Raw genomic sequence first — 23,015 nt, forward strand, 5'->3', positions numbered from 1 at the left:
AAACATCACGACTGTCTAAATTCAGAATATTTTTATCACCTCAAAATGAAACTGTACCCTTTAGCAACGACTCCCAATTTCCTCCTGCCTATAGCCCCTGGTAGCCACTTATCTACTCTCTGTGTGAGCTTGCCTATTCCAGACCTGTCCCTCACATATGACATAGCCTTTGTGACCTGCTTCTTTCATTTAATAGAATATTTTCAAGGTCTCATATATTCTGGATAGTTTCAAGATAGTTTACTATGAAGGATTCAAATTGGTTCAACATTTGGAGGCAAATGTGTCAATAATCAAAATTTAAAATGTATACTCTGACTCAGAAATATTTTGCCCAAACATTAATCCCTCAGAAATATTCTCATGGGCTGGGGCTGTAGCTCAGTGGTAGAGCACTTGCCTAGCATGCGTGAGGCACTGGGTTCCATCCTCAGTACCACAGAAAAATAAATAAAGAAAATAAAGGTATTGTGTCCATCTGTAACTAATATATATAGATATCTATATCTATATATCTATATCTATATCTATATATGTATATATATATTTAAAAAATAAATAGTCTCACATACATGAAAATAGTTGTATAAAGACTATTTACAGCAGCTTCGACAAAGACCGGAAAAATATTCGAAGTTCATCAGTGAGGGACCGGGCTGGATACATCATGACTGCACCCTACAGCTGAGCAATGGGCACTCATTCATGGGGCGTGTTGGTCCTGTATGGGTGTGCAATAATCTCCAGAATCTATTGTATGTGACTATACAGGGACACAGCAAGGTACAGAACAGTGTATAAAGTTGACTTAAACCTGTGTAAAAAAGTAAATGGGTATAAGTAAATGTGTGTATCTGCATTTATATGTATGTTCCTGTATATGGGTGTTCAACTTAAATATTTTTTCAATTTATTGATTGTGTGAAAGCAATACTCTTCAATAGAAACCATACTTCAAATTTCGGATTTCGATCTTTCCCCAGGCTGGCAATGTGGGGAAACGTGGCACAGTATTCTCTTTCGAGTCTGGGCAGCAGCAGTAAGCTACAGTTCCCAGTCAGCCCTGCCAACATGAAAGGAAACAATGGGTCCTCTATAGTGTGCTATGATGTTAAGCTATGATGTCTGGTAGATCAGGAGTATTAAACGTATTTTTGACTTATGCTCAATTTAGTAGGGTTTCTCAGGTCATGATCCCATATATGACTACACAACTAGTGTGATTCTACATCATGTGCAACTTGAAGAATGAGAAATTATACTCCATTTATGTATGATGTGTCAAAGTGTGTTCTAATATAACTAATTAGAACAAACAAACAAAGAAAGAATCAAGAAGTATTTATGCATGGGGGAGGGCCTTGGGGAGGACACAAGAGGAATATCTACCTCAGATATCTAAAACTATGCTAAGAGTGGTGGCTTCCAGGGAGGAGAAGTGTGGATCTAGGGAACGAGGACAGGCAGAGAGGAAGGCTTCCTCTCAGTTAAATATCTTTCAGCATTATTTGAATTTTATTTGCCAAGAACATATATATCCTGAAAAAACTGAACAGAGAAAATGCTTATTCAGTAGTTTCATGTAGTCTGGGGACATCACAGGACTCCACAGCCTCTGCCCTGCAGGGTTTTGTGGTCAGTCACCACAACCACAGGATTGACTTCCCAGGTAGAGAGGACCAGCTTCAGTGAAGCATAAAGATCTAGGATTTGAAGTTCAAAGATTTCTTGTCCTTATCTTCCCAAAGCCTGTTGACACCCGCACAGCATTTTTTACCTGCCAATTAAAGGCAGATGCATGCACTTTGATGTAAGCTCAGCTGGAAAGGTAACTTCAGAGGTGCCCTGCCTTCCCCTGCACACTGTCTCTTTCCCTAATGCTCCTGGCCTCACCATGCCCTTGAGAGTGGTTCTGAGCCTGCATTTCTACCACTGAGCTCCTTTGAAGAGGATGTCAGTGCTGTATCTGGGACGCAGACCATTATCTCAATGCCACCCTTGACCTTTGGTGGAAATGCCACCATTTCCTATCCTGTTTCTTGGGCTTCTCTCTGCATGTACCAAACACTGACCCCAAGTGGACAAGAAGACACAGTTAAGGTCTCTGCCTCAATGGGGTCATTCTCTGTGAAGTCCAAGTCACTTTCAATTCTGAATCCAGCCAGATCTCATTTCTTCCCACTAGTGTTGGGATGAAAGTCTAAGATAAAGTCGAAGAAAGACTGTGTAACTTTTGTCTTTAAGGGGTGTTTAAACATGGAAGGTATGATTAATAGTTCAATACTACTAGAATAACTTCATTTTTTTTCCAGCCAATAAAAAGTGAGAAGTCCCATTTTCATAGCCAAAACCTTATGCAATTCGGCCCCAGCCACACAAAAGTCTCTCTGTTGCTACCCAGAATAGAAATGTCAGTTAATATCATATATTAAAATTCACCTGTACTTACCTGTCACCTTTTGAGATCTCTCTCCAATTATCTCAGCAATCTCTGGTGTCAAAACCTGGTGAAAATACATGGAGTTTTCCTTCCTGTTTGAGTAACACCTATGAAGACAGACAGCAATTAAAAGCAAATCTTAAATTTTAAAGCTTAAGGGAAGTTATTGCAATGTTTCTGAAAACATTCAGTTATAGGAATGTTAGCTACCACCTACACACAAAGTGATTAGTAATTAAACAGCAGACTCCAGTTGGCATATATCACTCCTAAAAAATATATTATCATGTAAGTCACAGATCTGGGCATGCCATGTCATCCTCTCTTTCTACTGTGACCACTCTATGCCTGGCCAGTGTTGCAGAGCACCAATGTACTGACAGGACTTTAAGATGGGCTGCTTGTTCCCGCAGCATCCTCATACTCTAAATGTGCCCCAGTGGACATGCCTCCCATGTGGCAATGCCAGCTGCAGCTTAGCCAGTGAGAAGCCATCGTCTGTTCCACAGCAATACACTTGGCCTTGAGAGTTGCATACAATGCAGGGAAACACCAAATCTAACTTACTGTGTGTCTTAAAATCCACTCTTGGAACATAACTCAGGTACACATCCCCCTCTCCTTTGTCACTGCCTGCCCCCAGTACTTGGTTTATCTCTGGCTACACATTTTAGAATCACCTAGATTGAGGGATTGAGGGGAAAGAGACAATAAAATATACAAGGGTCAAGGCCCCACCCCAGAAACTTTTAATTAATTAGTCTGTGATGTGCATGGAGTTAGTACCTTTAATCCCTCCTGAACTATTTCTAAAGTACAGCCAGAAAAGGAATCCATAGGATCCCAGCCCAAGCCTTCCTCATTCCTCACTTCAATTATGGCAAGTGCCTCCTGTAAATGACCTTCATCTCCTGTTCCTGGGATTAATGGTTTCAATGTATATTGCAACAATTGATTGATTGATTCTATTAATCCATTTTTCACGTAGAACAACAAGAAAATAAAAATGGGCAGAGTACAAAAAATACCAACCACAATCAGAAATAATGATAATATTTGGTTGTCTTTCCTCCCAGATTTTCACTTACATATATAAAATAGATTTTTGCAATACTGAATCCTGCTCTGATGGTTCTCTGTAATTCTCTGTTCTCCATTAACAATACATTGGGTGCAAATTTCCATCTCAGCAAACATAGATTCACATCCTTTTAAATGACTGCATAGCATTTGTGTTCACATGCCATTGTGGCTTTAGCCTCCTTTATTTTAGAGTTAGGCATTTACATTGTTGCCTTGTGGGTTTTTGTTCTTGTTATTTTGCTTTGTTTGGGATTTTTCTTTGTTTGGTTGTTGTTTTGTTTTGCTATTATAAAAACATTGGAATGAAGAAAAAGAATTTTTGTAAATTGACCTATTTCCTTAGCATATATTCCTAGAAGTAAATTTGCGGAGTCAATCTATGCGTTTATTTTTCAAAATTCTGATGCATGTTACAAATTGCTCTTTCAAAAACTATCTATCCAGGTAATACCTGAAAGTATCTTGTAATTGCTTTTTGAAAAATCTTTAATTTGGTAAGTGGAAACTGATATCTACCTGTTTTAATTTCCTTAGATCAATAGTGAGCTTGAACATTTTTTCACTTTTTTTTGATATGTCTTATTTGTATTCTTTGCTCATATGTTATAAAGTTTTCTTTTTCTTATTTATGTATAAGGATCACTTGTGTGTCAAGACTATTAATTTGCCCCTATTTGTCCTTTTTCATTTTTTAAAGAATTTTTTCAAGAATTCTATTCTTTTAGCTTTGAATACGGGCTTGTGATATACTTTTAAATCTTCACATACTCAAAGCAGTCTTTTTCTGTATGATTTTAACTTTTTCATGCTATATACTGAAAGCTTTTCCCCAAATTAAAATAATAAACTTGTATATTTTTTTCTAGTACTTTCATGGGTTCATTTTTATGTACTTAAATCTTTGTGGCTAATTAACTTTTAAAGCACAAATATGCCACTCCCTTCCTCAAATCCGTCCCTGTTTCCCATTGCCTATGGAATTAAGTTCAAGTTCCTTAATGACCCTCACTTTATCTGGTCACCTTTTAGCTTGTATGTCTCTTTCATTTTGCTCACAGTTTTGGTTTTTTGTTTCCTCTTGCTGGAGGAAACAGGAGACTGTAGGAATCTTCCCTCTTTATAAGTAGCCTATTACTTCAAAAGTAGACTAGAGGGGCTGGGGATGTGGCTCAAGCGGTAGCGCGCTCGCCTGGCATGCGTGCGGCCCAGGTTCGATCCTCAACACCACATACAAACAAAAGATGTTGTGTCCGCCGAAAACTAAAAAATAAATATTAAAAAAAAAAGGACTAGAGACCAATATGGCCTTGCTAATCCTAGCACAGTGTCTGGAAGAAAATATATACTTACTAATATGAATGAATTAAATGTTCTCTCCTGTCTCAACCCTCTTCCTTTGCCTCTGTGCAGAATCTACTCTCCTACAGTTTGTTTCTAAAATACATCATTCAGGTCATTGTTACATCATGCTATGTCATTATATTGTGTTATAAGTCATTGGATCCCTGTCTATGTATTATTCAGGCTCATCTTACATCTGATCATTTGCTCCTCAGCAAGTGGGAGATATGCAGCAGGACCTTAATATACGATGTTGTATTCAGATGAACAAATTCAGATGAGATCTCCCTGGTTTGCAGTTCTGCCTTTAGTGCATCCTGACATGTCCTTATATTAAATACCACAAAAGTCCCTAAATAGACAGGTAAATTACCAGGTAAAAATGTATGTGCCCAGGTAAAACCTACAATTAATATGGTGTCAAAATAGTGCACTGTGAAAATAGTGCCTCAGCGTAATGCTGAAGCCTTCTGGTACCCCGTTCTGGACACTACCCATCATGTCATTAAGGGTCAGAGCATCTTGAAGGCCATAGAACCCTTTGCTTGGTTAAAAACAACAACAACAAACACACACACACATACACACACACCAAAAAAAAAATTCACAATCAGAAAAGAGCAACGATTAAGCTAATCAACTACTTTCATTCAAGTATGTCAGATCTAAAAATTACAGTTTTCTTTCAGCAGTGTTACTCATACTGCTCCCATTGGCTACCTTTAACATAAGAGTTTGATAGGGTTTTCTTTCCCTGTTGGATTTTTTTCCCTTTTTTAAACTTTTTATAAGAGTTTTATTATAATAAAATCTCCCTTCCAGTGCCTCCCCTTCATTATAATCCACTTCAAACCCTTTTAGGTAGTTAGCAGAGCGCCCATTATAAATAATAATAACAACGACAACAACAACAAAACATTTCCTCCACCTCAATTCCCTGTGAGTGCTCAGTGTGAATGACATACACTGAGACTTTGACTAATATACAGTAGTTAAGCCCTTTAAGACGGATGTATTACAAATTGACTTCACTTAGTAGCTTGGGACAGAATTGGAGTTTTCTTTGGATGACATCAACGATCATAACCCCTGGCATTAACTGATCTCAGGCATGGCACACCCTTTTATTATTCCAAGGTTCAGTTCCTTTATCTACAAACAATGAGGGTGGGACTGTGTTCTCTCTGAGGTTCCTTCCTTCCAGAATTGTATCTAATCAGCTTTTCCAGGAGGACAGGGACAAGGACCACCCAGGCAATGCAGGGAAAAGCATCTCTCCTGCAATCTGACCCTGTAACCCTACCTCCTGTCAGTCACTCTGCTGAAGATAAGGAGGAGGGAGTCATTCCTGTTCAGCCACAGGACATACCAAGACTGTTAAGGGACGAGCACTGTGATGTTCCTCCACTTGCCCTCAAAGCCAAGCCAGGCTATGCACCAACCAAATTCTCCTAACTGGGCATAGTGGGCTAAACTGCATTTCCACATCATGGTCTCATTTCTATGCCTAACAGGCCATGAGAAATCAGCTAATTTGGTGCTGCTATAAAGGAAAGCCTTTTGCTTTTCTTTCTAAAGTATCTCTTGAGTTTTTAATTGTCTAATGTGAGTCTGTAAAGCAGAAATCTTTTCAACCTGGGAGCCTGTTGACATTCACTTCACCCAAGGGGTAATGTGGATCCCGGCGAGACCCTGCCAAAGGCAGTTTTCTGTTCCTAAGGGTCTGAGACTACCCTCTAGTGTTCGTGAGGGCCTGTTTACCCCAAGCCCACCAAAGGCCTGAAAAAAGTGGGCAATCAAGCCTATGAGGCACAGGTTTCCCTGAGAATGCAGGCAAGCCCTCCTCTTCACACAGCAATCTAGGCCTGGACAAAGGGTTATAGAATGACCTTCTCCAACACTTGGCCAACAAGAACAGCCCAGGTAGAAGAAGAACGAAGTGAGCATTCTGGTGGTCCCTCGGTTCCCCTTACACCTTCTGGATAAGATAGTGGCACCTGGTACTGGGATTCCCATCCTGCATTCTGAGACCCTTGTAGAGTGTTTCAGGCCCAGTCAATCTCACCAGGCAGTACTCAGGACCAAGGATGCCCCCAGCAAGGACTTGGGCAGATGCAGTAGGTAGCCTCATGGTTAAGAGCACAGGATCTGGCCCTAGACTGCCTGGTTTTATTGCCTGGGTTTATCACCCAGTTATGTGAACTTGAGCAAGTTGTTTAACCTCTCTGTACCTCAGTTTCCTCATCAGAGAAATGTGGTGGTTGTGATAATGAAATGAGTACATACAGAATGTTCAGAACAGCATCCAGTATAGAATAAGCCTGCTGAGTTAATTAGGTATGTCAGATAAGATCATACCACCATTTTTGGCCACCTAGATGAAGCTTATAGAATGATTTACATTGACTTTCCTCTAGAACACTTTTAATTTTTCCCTTCTACCAAGAGTTGGAAGGAGAGAAAAATCAAGAGTGCATTGTGTTGCCAGTATGGTGGCACATGCCTATAATTCCAGTAGCTTGGGAGGCTGAGGCAGGAAGATTGCGAGTTCAAAGCCAGCCTCAGCAACAGTGAGGTGCTTAGCAACTCAGTGAGACCCTGTCTCTAAATAAAATACAAAAAAAAAAAAAATAGAGCTGGGGATATAGCTCAGTGGTCTAGTGAGTTCAATCCCTGAGTTCAATCCCTGGTACAAAGAGAGAGAGAGAGAGAGAGAGAGAGCGAGCATTGTGATGATACCTGCTGATATAACCATGTGAGCAGTTGGTGGGTTTGGGAGAGTGAGAAGTGGGGAAGGGCAAGATAATAGCTTCTAACTGCCTAAAACTATCTGAAAGAACATAGGCATATTGAATAAGAAATAGTTTTTCAAAATTTTTTGGTTTTAGTTGTTGATGGATCTTTAATTAATTAATTAATTAATATGTAGTGCTGAGAATCAAACCCAGTGCCACACTCGTGCTAGGTGAGTACTCTACCACGGAGCCACAACCCCAGCCCAAGAAATAGCTTTACTAACAATACACACATAACAATTTCTGTAGCCTCTTTGCATCAAGAGAAGATTGATTTAAATCGAGGCTTGGGAGTGAACTCATAATCAGAAACTGCAGACTATTAAGCTTTGTTAATTTGTATTTGCACTTATCTAACCCATCTCTTGGGTTATTTCAAATGGCTAAATTTGTATGCTTGTAAATGAAATAACATCGAAATATAAAACTGGGGGCTGGGGTCATGGCTCAGAGGAAGAGCGCTTGCCTAGCATGTGTGAGGCCCTGGGTTCTATCCTCCACACCGCATAATAAAATGAAATAAAGGTATTGTGTCCAACCTACAACTAAAAAAAAAAAAATATGTTTTTTTAAAAAAGAAATATCAAACTGATGCATTTTTTTCCCTAGAGGAAACATAATCCCCCAAAGCATGTTTACTGATGATGCCAGCTCGATTTTTGTTTAAATTAAGAAATTTGAATAAACAGTGATTCAGAAGGGTTGACACATAACTCACTTATGCTAGATCTAGGACCATGAACGTATGAGCTTCAATTTGCAAGCCTAGCTTTCCATATCTAATCATGGTTAGGGATATTATAAAAGAGGGACAAGTAAAATCCTACACTAATAAGGAGGAAAGGCTTTTACAAAAGGCTGCTAATTAGGTGATTAACCATTGTAGAGCTCTCCATCTCTCTCAGTCTGGGAGATTAAGGCTTGTTCACACAAAGTTCACAGTGTGACACTTTCTGTGCCCTAGAGTGGCACTGTGCAACAGGTACGTGTAGATATGGAACACTAGCCATAAAGCTAGTGCTACTGATGTAATTTTAATTTGATTTAATTTTAATTGCTTTAAATTCAAATAGCACAAGTGACTAGTGGTCTGCATATTGCCCAGTACAAATATAGAAATATTTCCACTGAGATCTCCATGATGATATATAAAGGTCTGCAACTGATCTTCAATAATATAAAAGACAAAAACTGCAAACACTGGGCTGGGGTTGTGGCTCAGTGGCAGAGTGCTTGTTTCACATGCATGAGGCTCTGGGTTTGATCCTCAGCACCACATAAATAAATAAATAAATAATTTTAAACTGCAAATACTATAGGTTCATATTCCTTCCACAAATCTCTGATTTTTTTCTTAAAAGGCAGTGAGCATATCATGGAAGGTAGTAGGTTTGACATTCATTTTAGCCATCAATTTCTTCTTCAAGTCCATAAAAATGTGGAGAAGATATAGCTCAGTTGGTAGAATGCTTGCTTGCCTCCCATGCACATCCCTAGGTTTGAACCCCAGCATCACAAAAAAAAAAAAAAAAAGTGTTGAGGAAAGAAATAAGCTTAGGAGAGAATTTTTTCTTAACTTCTGAGTACCTACAATTCTCATATGTCTTTAGGCTGACTTCACCCAATGACATTTTTAGATCTAAGCATCCAAAATGAATATGCAAATACATTGTCAAGGATTTTAAATCAGGAAGAAGCTGTGACAGGATCTCATGCCTCTGAATGACATAGAAGAATCCCGGACATGATGCCCATTTCCTATCTCAGTCTTTTCTGTTGTAAGAACCGTGAATCCCATTAGCAGATTTTCCTTCACACCCCAGAACAACCTGTGAGTGACTCACACCTTTGAACATCTTTGCTGGTGAATGACTTTGAAGGGCAGAGGATGGGACAGGAGCAGGGATGGGCTGCAGACAGGAGGAACAGCTAATATGTGCCTCATTTGCAACTTTTCATTTCAGTAGTTTAAAAAGCAATTAAGGAAAGGAATGAGGGTCCTGATTAGATAGAATTCAATTCCCCCCTTTTAATGGATTCAGAGGAAGAGGAAACATCAAGGCAATCCATCATTGTATTACTGCCGTCACCGAAGCTGTCTGCATTTCAGAAAGCATTTATTTCCTTCGTGGGAGGACACGGACCTCAGTGCGCTGATTTGGGTGTCAGGAAACACAAAAATGATGAAAGTAGAGAACTGGAAGCAGAAACTCTCCGACTAGAGCTAAAAATGTCTGCTTTGTATTCTGTGCATCTTTGCTTCTTGTGAGTCCAGACACCTGTCACTAAACTATGTGACTGTGGGTGGCCCTATTGGTAGAATTTCTAAGCTCATCTGACCCTAGATAAACCCCGATGCTTTTTGAGGCCAGCTTAGGTGCTGGACCATGTGTTGAAAAAGTGCTTTCCATCTAATTGATGATCCAGGGTCCTTTGAAGTTATGAGTGTGGTTGGCTATACCATGAGGAAGACCTTATCATCAAAAGGATGTGGCAAACCATTATAAACTGCTTACCAAGAGTCAAACCATCAATAATGAGATGGTTTTGCAGCTGAGGTTATGAGTCATTATTGTGCATGCCAGGTAGAGCCTGGTGCTGGCCCTTAATGACACAGACATTTTAAGATCATTCTACAAAATAATAGTAACCAGTTCTTAAGCACATGCTGTGCTTTCCTTACAATATATAGTCCCCATGACCACTTTCTTTTCCTTTTGTGGGGAGGGACTAATGGAGATTTAACTTTGTGGGGGTGGTTAGCACTAAGCCAAATCCCCAGCCCTTTTTATTTTTTATGTCTGTAATGAGTTGCTTAGGGCCTTGCGAAGTTGCTGAGGCTGGCCTCAGCTCCTGCCTCAGCCTGCCAGGCTGCTGGGATTACAGGTGTGCCCTACCATACCCACTTTTTAATGTATTCATTTCCCCTCTTTCCCAAATGAAGGAACTGAGGCTCAGAAAGTTTTTAAAAACCTCACTCATACCAGGCAAGGTGGTTCATGCCTGTAATTCCAGCGGCTCTTCAAGTCCAAAGCCAGCCTTAGCAAAAGCGAGGCTCTAAGCAACTCAGTGAGACCCTGTCTCTAAATAAAATATAAAAAAATAGGGATGGGGATGTGGCTCAGTGGTTGAATTTCCCTGAGTTCAATTCCTGGCACCCCAAACAAACAAAATTTTACTCAGGACTACACAGATAAAAAGTGACAATGAACATTCAAACTCAGGTCTTTCTGACCCTAGAGCCCATGTCTTTTCCATTTCACTGAGGCAGGTTGCAGAGGGCTGCCTGTCTCAGCTGTTTTGCAGTCTGATGTATCTGAAGGGTAAGGGGATGGATTTCAAGAATATACCCAGCTTTCCTGCCTTTACAGCCTGTACAGAAAGGAAAGAGGCCAAAGATCCCAGGGAAGAACTCGGAGGCACTGTCACATTGAGTGGCCATGGGTTTAATCTAGTACCAACCCAGTCCTTGAAAGGAGCTGAGCTGGGTCCTCATTATCTGGGTGTGTCCTTGGCAAATCAACTATTATGAGATATGAAATTAATTCCTCATTTAGTATGAGGAATGAAAGTGCATTGTATCCTTGTATCTACAAACACATACAAGCATGTATGTGTTTTTCTTTAACAATTCTACTTTCACACGTTTCGCCTACAGGTAACTTGCATAATGCTAAAGGAAGAAGGTGGTAAGGTTATTTCCAGTAACATTTTGAAATAGTAAACAATAGGCAACAACCCAAATTTGCACTAAGAGGGGACTGATTTAATAAATGACAGAACATTTATAACATGGAATCCTGGACAACTATTTAAAAAAGAATGAAGAAGTTCTCTCTATAAAATGACATAGAAAGATCTTTAGGATGCATTTTTTTTAAAGAAAGGCATTAAGTAATATTTATAAATAACTTATGTATAAACAGGAAGAAGAAAACAATCTCCTATTTTTTTATGGGACATAAAGAGACTTTGGAAGAAAAACCAAGACCAGTGGTTACTTATGGGGCTGGGGTGGGGGGAACATGGTTGACAAGGGACAAGGGTGATAAGATAAGCATCTTAGTCCATTTTCTGCAGTTTTAACTGAATACCGCAGACTAGAAAATTTATAAAGGAGATTTACTTGAGTCAGACCTGAGGTGGGGAAGTCCAAGGGCATCAGCTAGGATCTTCGTGCCACATTGTCCCATGGCAGGAGACATCATGTGGTACAAGAGGACATGAGCCAGAGAGGAAGAGGAGACCAGGCTCTCCCCTTTTATAACTAACCCACTCCTGAAATAACAGACCCATTCCAACGAGAATGGCCTCAATCCCTGCGTAAGGGAAGCGTCCCCATGACTCACTCACCTCTTCAAGGCCCCATCTCTTCACACCCTTACGACGGCAACCCATAGGAGAGAGTTTTCTCCTTTTTGGGGTTTTCAAAATGTAAATAAATCAAAAGATAAGAATGGTGTGTGCTATACTAAAAGACACTCTCACAGTGCATATTTGTAGGAGGGCTGTGCTCTTTTCTCTAATGAAGAACACCAGACACTCAGGCAAACGGCCAGGGTCCAAATACAGACTTTTTTACTTTCTGTGTTCAATTTTTGGAACCTTATTTTTCTTGCTTAAATTTTAAAAAGGAGGAAATAATATTGCTGTGTTCAGGATTGACCAAGATAATGTGTAACCTAAAAATCACCCAAATATACAGCAGTGTTGTCATTTCAATGCAGTGAGCTTTGAGGGTCTGGGTCTGGGCAGGTGGCCCTGGCTAAACATACGAGCCAGAGATCCAGAACATCCTTTTTCCTCCTCTTTGGCCTTGAATTTGATAAGAAATCCTGTTGGAATGGACTTGAGATGCTCAAGAGTGCTGCTCCTATATCTCTCTTCCCAATGATTCTGTCAGCTTTACCATCTTCCATCCAAAAGGACCTGCCCTTGCTCCTGGTTTTTACCTTTCTGTGGGAGTGATCCTGGTATTAAAGCAAATCAAAGTCTGCTTCTAAGTTCCAGGAGGACAGATTTCTACCTGTACACTGGTGTCTCCAACTTACCATCACCAACAATGGTGATGGCAATGGAGCAGCTCCTAGGAGATAAAGCCAGAAGTAGCAATTGAGGAAATGGTTGTGATGCAACTGCAGATTGTTGCACGGTGACTCTGATTTCCTAATCCTGAGATAGTGAGTGGAAAGGAACTTCTTCAAGATTGCTTCTGGACTTTTGAAGATAAAATTCCCAGATCTTGCTGCCTGTTTTAGTTGTCACTTCTGGCACCCACTGCCACCTATGGGCTTGTGACCTGGCTCCTTTGGGGATTGGGGTCCTGCAACTTGGTCCCCTAGCTCTTTGCAATGGCTTTTCTCCTCACCAGTAACACCTTCCAGGAGGGGATGCTTTTTGCCTTTGCAATGCAGGGGACTCAATTTAGTAGTTAAACTTTACCTGGAATCCTTTCTGTCCACTCTCCTAAAGCTACCCAGAACCATGAGCTAAATTAAGAATGTCTGACTATGACATCAGTTCCCAGCCTCCACTCTCCTAAAGCTACCTTCTCTCCCCTGCTACTCAGGAAGGGTCTTCACTGATAGCTGAAACTTCCTTCCTTTCCTGTCCTTTCTTCTTTGCTCTTTCCCTCTTCCTTCCCAATTTTGAAAGAAGTTTCCTCTGCCCTTAAACAAAATGTGAAAGAAATTTGAAAGTTATCAGACTCAAAATGGAATCACTTATACAAACCATAACGACACCAACAACCAAAAGGCAAGTAAAGCAGGGAGGTTAAGAAGGAAGGGTTCTTATCTATAATTGCCTGATAGTAAGTATCACAAAAGACTACCTGAACCACAAGCCTATAGGTACATGTAGTTCCATTGCAATCCTCTGCTATTCTCAAATAAATATTATTATTTGGAGAATCTGTCTCTGATTTTTTATTATATTGGCAAAAACAATATCTCAGATCTGGTTATCCCAAATTAATGAGCCACAAGGTTCAACCTGACCTCTGTCTGTCAAGAAATGAGCAAGAACTAGGCCATTTCTCCTTCTGAGTTCTCACTGCTTTGTCTCTTCCATGGCTATATCCCTCAGACCCTGAACCTAGGACACCTGAAACCCCTGGTGCTTATCACTTATGGAGCGGGGCACTGGAAGTCCCCAATCATGCTTGTGCACCAAGAGTCCTTTGTCTAACAACACCTGGCAACTTCTCAACCGGCCTTTTTTAGACACTGAATGCTCACATTTATTGAGCAAGTATTTAATACCAAGCACCATTTGAAATACTTGACCTGGTTTCAGGTCAAGGTCCCCAGCAGACTGAAAATGATTTCTATGCAAGCAAGGGACTATTTTTGCTAAGGAGAAAGCAATAAATAAGAGAGAAGTGAGGTAGGGTAAGGAAAACAGCCAGGCAAAATGTGGCTTCAGAAGTTTAGCCTCAGCCTGATTTCATGGTACATTAAAAAAATGATACCAATGGTTATTCCTTCCAGAAGCAAGACTGCTGGTTCTTATAACCTTGAACTAGTAGGTCATTGGCTATGGGCCACCTCCAGCAGGGTGTCTTCAGGAAAGCATGTAATAAGCATGGCCAGCAAGACAGCACTTGTCATCCATGGGCAAATCTCTGGAGAAGGATGCAGGTGTGAGCTTTTAGCAGCCCAAACCTACAGCAGGTGGGAGTGGGTGTGGGCACCTGATAAAAGGCATCTGTAAGAAGAACCCACTATATCTGTGCCCACGCTCTGTGTATGTTAGATTATTTAATCTCCACATTGTTTGAGGTAAGTTACTATTACCATAATTCCTATATTACAGAAGAGGGATCTGAGACACCAGGAGAACAAATAAATTGATGAAGATCACCCAGAACCACGAGCTAAATCAAGACTGTCTGACTATGACATCAGTTCCCAGCCTCCATAGGAATCTGCTCTTTATGCTGGAAGATTTGACCCAGGATGCATAGGCAGATTGTTTTCCTTACATACTCAGAGTCACTTTGGCTAGTGGTCACATCCACTCAGGCAAAATGACTACTACATTTCATGGACAGATATTAAATATTTTTCACTACTATAACATAAAGATTGACTAAGACCAATATTTCTTAAAATAAGAGAATAAAGACTTGTTGGTAATGATATTGCACCCAAAAAATGCACTGTACAATACATACAGTAATGTATGTTACTCCATTTCTAATTTAAAAACACAGATCACGCTCTATTAAATTAAATCTCTATTTTCACAACTTTTACAGATAAATTATTTTTAAAGCCCCAAACAAAATAAAATAAAGAAGGAAATATACTCGCTATGTTTGTGCTCTAACAAAGTTTTGAAAAATACACCATGGGACAGAAGTTCATGTCCCACTTGCCAACTTTATAATCACATTTGGCCCTTCTCTTTCTCCTGGCGTCTTTAATTAAACATGCAAGATAAGGCTGAGTTAGAATCTCCAGTGTGACGTTTGTGGAAATGCTATAGAACAGAACCTAATGTGCAAGAAAAGGCTTTAAGAGATTAATGAACTTCTATGAAGGGTGCAGAACATTTTCCTGCCATTCAAACTAATGATGTGCCCTTAAAAAGCTTTAGCAAGTGGACCAATGCCAAGGTAAGGGGGTCACTCCCTGCAGGCAAAACAAAAAGGAAAACACCTTTGCTTATAGTATTCCACAAAGAGCTTCTTGCTCGTCTCCTAATTAATAATGCCATAATACTACCTAAAATAACAAATTCCAACAAACAAAAACATTTCGTCCATTTCCTATGCTTCGTCACAGAGCTACTCCATCCAGAACAAATTTTTGAGGGGAAAAAAAAGGGACTCTTGAAAGAAAACTCTAAAGTCTTCTATACCAGACAGCTTTGTACTGTCTGTTTAGCATTATTCTTTGAGATATAGACAATCTCCCTGGGAACACCAGACCACGTGTTTCCTGCAGTATCTTGGCTGAGCTCAGCAAAGCCTAGGATTTCACTAGGTGTTAGGTAGTAAGATCTACTGTGACAGTGTGGCCTTCCCCTTGAGGGACCTATTAGCAGGTCAGAATACCTAGCAAACCTTCCTGAAAGCAGCCCCAGAGGGGCTGGGGAAGGTTAACCCAGAGTCAGAGTGGCTGGGAGGGACCAGCTGAAATACATCAGCTGAGAGCCCCTGTGGGGCCCTGAGCTTAGATAAGTCAAAGCTAAGAATGGAAAGAGAGAAATAAGGTCTGTTTTTTGACTCTCAGAGGGGAAGGAGGAAGTTGGCTAATTAAATTTGGGAACCCAGGTGAGGGAAAAGACTTCTTGATTTGGCTAAACCAGGAAGAAAATAAATTTGTTAGAAAATTAGAGTCATGAAACTAACCTGTGGTTGCTTTTGAATGCTCCAAAGTAGAAAGATTGGGCTTGGGAGAAAGCAGACACCTCTGCTTTTGAGATATTGGGGACTGTGTTGGAGTCACCATGCTGTTAGCCTGAATCAAATCAGAGGCTTGCTTGGATCTCATCCAACACAGTCTCCTTGCCTGAACAACCAAAGGTCCTCATCTATTCTCCAGGGCCCTGTGGTCTCAGGACTTTCCATCCTACCCTCTCCTCTCTTCCCAGACCCCATAGCATCAGTCATCCCTCACCTTTTTACCTCTTTCATCTTGCCCTTCCCACAGGCTCCTTCCCCCTTGGCCTGCACGCAAGTGGGGTTCCCTGATCCTCCAATGACAAATTCTCCATAGCCTTGTTTTCTCAGGAGTTATTGTCCAATTTTTTTCCTGTCATCACTCAACCCTGGCTTCCCCTACTTTCTCACTTCCCAAACTCCCAGGCCCTGCAGCCTGGGTCCCACCTCACTTTGGAAAGTGTACTCCAATCCCAATGAACAAGTCCAATGACATCTCTCTCCTCCCTCTCAACTCTGGATCAGTTAACTCTCCAAATCTCCCCCTTATTAAAGTCTTCTCCATTGGATTCAACTGCCTCCTAGACCACTTTTTCTGAGTCCTCTCTGCTGGCTCTTCCTCCACCAACCACTTAAATGTGGATATTACCTAAGACTCATTTGCTTATGTCCTTCCCCCTTGCTCCCTTGATGAAAAAGTCTACTCAGTTTCCACATCATTTCCATATGACATGCTCAGATAGGTGTGCCCAGCCCAGCCTCTCTACTGAACCCAGGCTCATAGTGCAAACTGACAGGTAACTTGTAAGCACTTCAAATTTAACAGGTTCAGGATCAAGGTCATTATCTTTCTTGTTTAATCTTCCCTCTTCCTCAAACCCCTTTCTCTTCTATTGGCATCAGTATTCAAGATTCATTTCCTTAGGATCATCTTTGACTTATTTCTCTCTCTCATCTACCACAGGTAATTTAATTCAAAAATCCTTATTTAAGGCAAAGTAATCTGTCCTTGAATCTGGGCCGAGCTTCTATACTAGGTTCAATTTCAGTTTATTTTTCATCTCTGAGGTCTTCTTTCTTCTCCCACTGGCCTAAGTTAGGTTTCCAGGTGGTCTGCTATCATTTAAAGAACTTAAAATGTCTAAGGGGCAAATGGGCTTATGATTTCTCAACACTTCCTGTAATCTGTCTCACACATAGGCATAACTCACCAGACCATTGAATTGATGACATTATCCCCATCCTAAAAAAAAAAAGAAAAGGTGCCCTCTGTCATTCATAGAATTACCTTGACCCCTCAGCCTGAACGCTCAGGTCTTCTAGAAATAAGTGCTCAGCATTCCTTTCTGTTACCCTCTTTTCCCAGAACAAAACCCCTGGTATTCTCTGCCTGGCTGAACATGTTCTGTGGTTCTGACTTTTTAGGTTTATGTTTTGTTGTTTTTGTTTTTTGATATGTGAAAACACTTCCTCTAGTTGCCATGTGCTGGAATACTACCCATTACCCATGCTTCAGGGCTTTGCTTAAATTCTGCTTCCTCCTTGAAGTTACTCTAAATAGCACCCCCATCCTGCCATAATATTGATTCATTGCTCTCCCACCTCTATAAACAACCCCATAACTTTTGACTTCTATTATCACAATGAAAATCAAATAGCCACAAAACAGTAGCAGCAGCATCACATAGGATTTTGATAGAAATGGAAATTAATCCACCTGATCTCTGACCCAGGATCAGAGGGCATAGTCCAGGATCTGTGTTTGCCAGATGATTCTGAGACAGACTAGTTCAAGCACGTCTGCATTTGAGCTCTTGTCCCAGTGCCAGCGGCATGTGTCTGAACTTGTTCCAACCCAGACTGGGGACCTCTTGAGGGCAGGGCTCACCTTATTGCCAGGTCATCTTGTAATTGTAGGAGCTTGAAACAAGCCACTGGCTGTATCTTAGAGTGGCCTTGGAGTACTGCTTAAGCACCCCTATTCTGCATATCAGTAAATGAATCAACCCTCCAGTTACAGTTTATATATTTTGTATTTATTTCCTAGATTTGATGTCAATGTTGGTGGGAAAGGAAAATGTTTTACTTAACATGAATATTTGGAAAAGTTTCTTGCCCAACCATCAATTTCACCTTGACTTTCTACTGAGTGTTGAGGAGAAAAGTGAGTGCTAGTGGACATTTATTACCTGCCAGGCACTGTGCTATTTTCTTTATTCCTCACAACAACCTATGTAGTATATACAATGGTTAGCTCCATTTTGGTGATGAGAAAACTGAGGCTCTGAGAGGCTAGGAACTTGTGATTATGGAACCAGAAGCAACTCAGCTAGGAGGTTAGAGGCTGTAGGTTCCATCTGAACTAACCCACTCAATCCCCTGTGTGGTTTCATGCCTACTAAATAGGCCTGGCCTTTTCATGGAAGCCAGAAGATTCTCTGCTGGGTCTTAGGAGAATTGTGAACTTCCCCAGCCCTGTGTGGAACCAGGTTTTTCTGGGTCTCTATGTGCCCTGGCTTCGCTTCCCCTCTGCTCCAGCACAGAGAACTCCCTGGCCACAACAGCACTCTCTTGCCAGTTTCAATAGACTCAAGGTCAAGGCGATTATCACCTGGTCAGAGCTGCTCTCCTGAAGTCAGTGAGTAGTGAGAGGAGATGCTCCTGAAACCTATTAAAACCTGCCTGGAGCATTCTGAGTCAGGAGCCCCGTGAGTCACAGAGCACTCTCACTTGGAGCAGGCAACAGGGCCACTGGTGATTACGGCAATGGACTCGGTGCTCCCAGGGTATTGTTAATTAGCCTTCTAAGGCCCTGAAATCTCCAGTTTTGGCATGGGGTTGGTTATTTACCATTGTCCTCCAGATAGAAGGAGAATGATTTCAGACAAAGCCTGTGGTCTGGTAGGCTCTGCCCAAAGCACCGAGGCCACACCCCTGTCTAGAGCTCTGGGCCAGGTTGTATAGCCTTGGACTTGAGAATTGAAAAGAGAGAAAGAGAGAGGCAAAAATCACGATTCTCCTGTGGACTTTTCCCAGGCACTGGTTTACCAGGGCACTGGGGAGCAGACACATGTTCGGAACTCAAGTTCAGAAAGCTGGCTTGGTCCCCAAATCAAGTTCCAGGTTACCTTTTATTGTGTGGGGAGGGGAAGGAGACATCCAAGAGGAGATTTGAGGGGCATCATTCTACTTTAGCATTTGCTTTCCCTCAGTGTTTAAGAAGAAATACTATAGTTGGGTAGGACAGCTTGTGAGCACTTTTATCCCAGTGTTTAAAGGGAAATATCAAGTTTCTTTAGTCTTCATTGATTCATTCACTCACTCATTTATTCATTCTTTCACTCATTCCAGAATCATCTTTTCAGGATCTACTTGGCATCAAGTATTGTGCTGTGGACTGAGATGCAAAGTAGACTCCACAGGTCTGGTGGTCAGGGAACTCCAATCTATCAGGGCACCTGTATTATCTATGTAGTGACCCATGGGTCTTTTGGAGTCATACCTACCTGCACCCCATGAATCACAATCCCCAGAAGAAAGAAGTCATCTTTGTAGTCTCAGGGCCCCACTCCTACACAGGCAGAACCTGGCCTGGCCTCCTCTGCTTCTCCTGTAGGAGCCTCTCTGGTGTCCAGTCTACGCAGCCCCCTTGCCCTCAGTTTCTCAGCTCTTTCTGAGGCCACCCTCAGTCTCAGCTAAGAGAACTCTTCGCTTTCTTTCCTTCTGCTGAGACCTCTGCTTTTACTTCACCAGAACCCCTCATTCTTTCTAGAAAGCTAAAGAGAAAAATACTATCTCCTTGACAAACGTGGCTCTGCATTCTAGATCCCAGCCTTAACCATAAGTTTAAGAGATTTGAAACTTCAACCATGTGCTGTGGGGTCCACACATTCTTATTCTCAAACTCTCTCCTGTAGATTATTTAAGAATCAGAGAAACGTTATTTAAGAAGCTCCCCTTACACTGTTATCTCCCATCTGTGGAAAAAAAAAGCAAGAGAAGCAGAGAGAATGGTGGTGGAAGCCAGGTTAAGGGACAATGGTGGACTCCAAGCAAAAGAAAATGGTGGACTCCACTGGCCAGTTCTTGGAGGGATGTTCTTCTCTTAGTTTCTGGTGACTTGCTGTGAAAGGAAGACAGAGCAGCACGAAGACTTGCAGGTGAAAGTTGATGGGAGTAAGAAGAAAATGTGAGGCAGGACACCCCTGCTGTCCTCCTCCAGCACTGCAAACCCCATGCCATCCCTTCAGGCCAGATTCCAAGGGTCCTCCATGAGCTTTATCTCCCTGTGCACAAGAAACATGCAAGGGCTGTTCCTGTCCCCCTTCAAACAGGGGAATGAGGTGTCAGGCTGAGGAGGGCACCAGTGGGCTCCCAATTTAATGGTCCATGGGGATACTTGCATAGGAAAGAGAGTTGAGGTATGAACCATGTCCAGGTAGGTAAGTTCTGAACTTTATGTTGGAAAGGGGAACCCTTAATATCTCTGAGATGATGTAGGAGGTGGCAGGGGAAGTGGGTGCCAACAGCTTTGGGGCCAGGGAGAAAAGATTTCAGTAGAAACAAGAATAATCACCTCTTAAAAATTGAAAAACTTAAAAAACAAGCAAGTAGTTTGTACAAGTATTATGTTGAAAATGTTTTAAGATAGTTTATGTTAACAATATTGCTTAAATAAAACTAGATTTATTTTTTAAATGAGGGGCAGAGATAGGAAAGTGGGAGTCAAAGCTTCTGCATGCTGGTTCTTCTGCTTTCTAGAAAACAGCAGTTGATTACATTTTTATTTTTAAGGTAGTTATTGTCTGTCTAAAATATGATCATTTTTCACTTTGAATAAAACGTATGAAACTGGGATGGGGTTGTGGCTCAGTGGTAAAGCATTGGGTTCAATCCTCAGCAACACATAAAAATAAATAAATTAAATAAAGTTATTTAAAAGAAGAATTATGAAACCACTTTAAACTACATCTAATTATAGACAACATCCAATTATTTTCTCCCCTCCCCACAATATAACATCACCCAGTTCATTGTAATGACTTTTCTGTTTAATTGTGCATGCCCACATCCATTCTGCATCTTTATCCCCTGGCGTTGAGCTTCTCCAGAGGAGCTTATAGTTTAGTGGGGGAGAAAGAAGTGCAAATAATAATTATAATAGAGCATGGTGGGCCCCTGTGCCCTGGTTTCCAGATGTTTGGGTCAATGGGAGACCATGCCCCCTGGAAAATAGAAGGCAGGAAGAGAGAGCTGTCAACATATTATCTCTCTAAAACCCTGTCTTCTCCAGTACCATCGTTCTTGTGGTGTCGACATCCTTCTAGAACTATAGCTCCTATTAGGTAGCCCCTCTTCTGGGTCTCAGCTTTCAGCCTGATTGGGAAACATGGTTTCCCATGTTTCCCTTTGTTTTTTGAGACCTGGAGGAAAATGGGTTCCTGCCTTGCTGGTTCCTGGGTGCTTCAACTTTCCTCTGGGTTCCCTCTATCCTGCACATTCCTCTAAAGAGTCTTTATCCCAAGTAACTTCAAAAATCTCAGCTGAGGGTGTCTTCCAGTTCTCTACTATGAGAGAGAATTAGTTAGGATAGAATTACCTAGAAAGGAAATTTCAAATAAGGATTTCCTTGAAGAGCTGTACAGAGTACCATGTACCGTGTACTTTCACACCTGTTCCCTGGATTGCCAACCTTAGAATTCAGAGTCTATCCCAGTGTTTCTCACACTGCAATTATCCTTGTTGAAATTGGGGAGCTTTGAATGATGCCTGCCACCCCTTGATTTATTCTGAAGTAGTCAAGTTAACTTTCAGTGTTGCTCACTTTCCCAGATCTCTCCCAAAGCTCTGGGATAGAAGGGACCCTGGTATTGCATTCACAAAATCAGACGTTTATAAAATTGGACAAAGTAAGGTCTTGTTCTTTTTGACAAGGGCCCTCAAACTGTATATTCTTCAGGACCCTAAAACTGGGATCAGGTTCTTGATCTACGTCCCTGGGGATACGGGTTGGGCATCAGTGTGCTTTGAAAGCTGTCCAGGTGGGCCTACTGCAGGACCAGAGTTGAAAACAACGCACATTTTAAGAGCTGGAAAAGATCTCAGAGTCCCAGTAAAATTCTCTTGCTTTATGATTTATGTAACTATAACCTAGAGAGAGGAAGTGATGAATTGAAGTTGCCACAGCTCATCATTGTTGACCAGGATTCAGCCTAGTTCCTCTAGCTCCAAATTCGTGCTCCTCCTGCCTGGATATCTGAATATTTCCAGGAACAAGTGCCAAAACACAGAGATCACGGCTTGCCCCTCTTTAAAGCAAAGAGGGGCAAACCTTGATCTCTGTGTTTTTGCTTCAAAATCTGGTCTCACGGCTCTCTGTCTACTAGCATCCTGGCCTGGCTGCAATGGGGCCAATGAGAGCCGGGGAGGGGAGGTATAGAATGAGGGCCCTCAGAGGCTGGAAGGGACAGAGAATGCCTTTGGCTAATCCAGTTAAAAGTCCCCTGGGTCAGAGAGACGAGGCACAAATTATAGCTATTTGAGCCAAAATATCCTATGAGAGGATTTTCCAGAGTTGACTTTTACCACATTAGAGTCTATGAAATTATCACCTGGGCAGAGCCTCCCCTTTTTCAGACAACCCTGCATTGTAAGGAGTCCATGAAACCTGCTGACATCTGCCCAAGGGCCCCACTGAGTCATGTGAAACACGTTACCCCAGGTCTGCAGGGCTATTCATTTGTCATGGCGGGCTTCCCAATGTGTTCGTAATTAGTTTTTATTTTATTTTTTTTTTATTTTTATTTTTTTTAATTTTTTTTATTGTGGGTTGTTCAAAACATTACAAATTTCTTGACATATCATATTCCACACTTTGATTCAAGTGGGTTATGAACTCCCCCCCTCACCCCATACACAGATAGCAGAATCACATCAGTTTCACATCCATTGATTTACAAATTGCCAT

At 41.4% G+C, this 23,015-nt stretch overlaps 1 long non-coding RNA gene across 1 annotated transcript in view; it reads right to left on the reverse strand.

Annotated features, from left to right (window-relative positions):
• Nucleotides 1-23,015, reverse strand: part of LOC125615808 — a 52,269-nt gene that overhangs the window by 12,709 nt on the left and 16,545 nt on the right. The window contains exon 3 of the long non-coding RNA XR_007346398.1: nucleotides 2,450-2,547. This is a non-coding gene — a long non-coding RNA (uncharacterized LOC125615808). The remainder of the gene's footprint in view (nucleotides 1-2,449; nucleotides 2,548-23,015) is intronic.

The sequence above is a fragment of the Marmota marmota genome, unplaced genomic scaffold, assembly GCF_001458135.2.
Source record: "Marmota marmota marmota unplaced genomic scaffold, marMar, whole genome shotgun sequence".
Classification (NCBI taxonomy): domain Eukaryota; kingdom Metazoa; phylum Chordata; class Mammalia; order Rodentia; family Sciuridae; genus Marmota; species Marmota marmota.